The 2,714-nt window shown below is 36.5% G+C and overlaps 1 protein-coding gene across 1 annotated transcript in view; it reads left to right on the plus strand.

Annotated features, from left to right (window-relative positions):
- Positions 1-2,714, plus strand: part of LOC101855181 (serine-rich adhesin for platelets) — a gene marked incomplete at its 5' end in the record, with an annotated part of 101,355 nt that overhangs the window by 85,786 nt on the left and 12,855 nt on the right.

The raw sequence follows: 2,714 nt of genomic DNA on the forward strand, positions 1-2,714 counted from the left end.
GGGTGTGAGAGAGTTTACGCGCGCGTACGCATGCACGCGTGTTTATACCAATGTGCCAACATCTGGACGATAAAGATTAATTTTATCTTATCTCATATTATAAGATATAATATAACCTGCTTATCTGCTCATGTCTTCTCTGAGAAGTGTTGAGATAGTATGAACTTTGACATTTGATTTGGTTTGATTACGTAGTAACTTAGCATTAAATGTACACGATAAGGCTCATTCCGTGCAAGGAAAAGGTAAAACTGACACACGCAGAAACACATTGAAAGAAACAAAAGTATGACTTACCTGTGGCACCCTCCAACCACCTGTCTTTGTTGGTGATATAAATTTATAAATGTTTAGAAGCAACAACAACACCAACACCATCACCATCACCATCTACAACAACAAGAATAGCAACAACATCTGCAGCAACAACAACAACAACAACAACAACAGCAAAAGCAAGTGCAAAAGTATTGATAAAGGGAAGTTAGTCGAAATATGCTGGAAGAGTAGTTCTTTAATGTAGGCAGGGGTCCTATCTATATAGAGGAGTTTTATTTTTTAAACGTAGGTGGTTTCACGCCCCCATTGACACAATTTAGATCATTTAGGAGACTGGCTTCGACACTGCCTGTCATGGCCAATCCGGGCTGACAGTACAGTGTTACATCCAAGCAAAAAGGCCGAGATACTCCACACAAAAAATATCCGCACTTGGGAATCGAACTCGGGTCTCCTGGGTTCGACGGCGAATGTCCTTGATCGCTGCAGGATAGACACCGGTACTTAAAGAATAACGTGAACTCGCTTATCTATCTACATTGTAATTGGTTTTAAGAAAGGTTACTTGAGGAAGTCAGTTTGCACAGAGAGTAATTGTATGGCATCGTGATGAAATCAGGCGCTCGTCAAAATAATCAAAAGGTAGAATCAGTCATTTTCCGTGGCCTTTGTGTAATTTAGATTATTCTTTTTTAAAAAATTTTTTTTTTTGGGGGGCGGGTTCTAAATACATTTTATGTCCATTTAGAAACGCATTTCTGTGTTGATTTTTAAATGAAAAGTGTTGATTAGAGACACTTTAAGAAACATAAATTTGCGGTTTCCAAAAACACTCAAGCTTTGGAAGTTCCCAAACTTTGACTTGCATTTTCTGGTTAATTTTACCCCCAACACCAGGCGACCCCACCTCCCTAAATCGTGAATATCTCGATTGTATTCAAGATCGACTGGTATTCTTTAAATCCAAGTCAAGACAAATTAACTAACTTTGAGAAGATACCAATAACTTCATAATAATATGCCCACCAATTGACGAGCGCCTGATTCCATAGTGTCGTAACTTAAATCATCACAGCGTTATTCCCTAATCGCACAAATCAATTTCTGGAAGTTTCTACAATCCGTGATTTGAAACGAAAAACAAAAAGAATAAAGACATCAAAAGACTTCTTAGTTTTATTCTGTTTCGTTATTTCTTTCCCAGTTTATAATTTGAAAATAAGAAAATCTCTAGCCATGGTTTTGATTTGAGCGCTCTTGTTTTCTTTAGTTTTCTCAAAACTTCACAAAGTGACACAAAAGCGTAAATTGCATGACGCTGATAAACCGCTACCTCAGAATTACAAGGTTCTATTTGCTGTTCAGTACCTTTTTTGAGAAATCTGACGCAAGCTTTTTTGTCTTTGTTTTCTTTTTTTTAGTTTCACAGTATTTCAAGCATTTTTCGAATGCAATTCTTGGAATATCTCGACAAAGAATCCGAATAATCTTACGATTTTGTAAAGCAGATAAAACGTTTGGTTTCTGATCTCATCGTCCTCAAAACGGCCAAAATTGCCCCTTAGAACTTTGTTATTCTGAGGTAGGTAACGAAATCAAAGTCTCATTACCTGAATAGCCTAAAGCACCTTATTAAAGTAAAACACTGTTTTCTTGACTGTGAAGTGGTATGATAATTGTTCATAAAAGTATAAAAGGCAGACACGACATGATTGGTTTTTCTCCATCTTTTATTGGCCTTCAAGTACAACAAAGAAGGAAACATGTGAGTTTTATAAAGGGTACGGCGTTTTCTTGCAACTTGGAGGAAAAATAAAGCATCTATAGGGTTTCTTTTTTTTCTAATTTTTTTTTCTTTTTTTTTTTTACAAATTTGTGTCCACAATCTCACACAAAAACACACACACACACACACACACACACACACACACACACACACACACACACACACACACACACACACACTGACACCGTCTGTTTTCAAATGGCTATTAAACTTTACTTATTTGCTAGACCTAATTAATAATAGATGGGGTAAGGATCAATGAGGGTCATTTCCGCTGACAAAATGAAAAGGTGCACAACTCCCCTTAACACAGTGTACAGAGAATAACCTCCCCTACTCTACACCGTCCAAGCAAGCGACTTGAGTATAATAAAATGTTTCTTTCGTAAAAAAAAAAAAAAGTCATGTAAAATCCGACATAGTTTATTTACAAAATCATTGCAATATGTGGAATGTATTAATTGTCACCACAATCACAAATCGTTCAGAGAATATCAGGGGTGAAAATGTTACCGGTAAAAAGCTCAGGTTAAAACAAACGTACAAACAAACACATTCTGTAAAAATCCTTAAGAGCACACGCAAAATAAGATAACATTCGTGATTAGTCAGTGCAATATGATGCAATGTATCAATATTTACCCCCCCC

The sequence above is a fragment of the Aplysia californica genome, unplaced genomic scaffold (assembly GCF_000002075.1).
Source record: "Aplysia californica isolate F4 #8 unplaced genomic scaffold, AplCal3.0 scaffold00115, whole genome shotgun sequence".
In the NCBI taxonomy this organism is placed as follows: Eukaryota; Metazoa; Mollusca; class Gastropoda; order Aplysiida; family Aplysiidae; genus Aplysia; species Aplysia californica.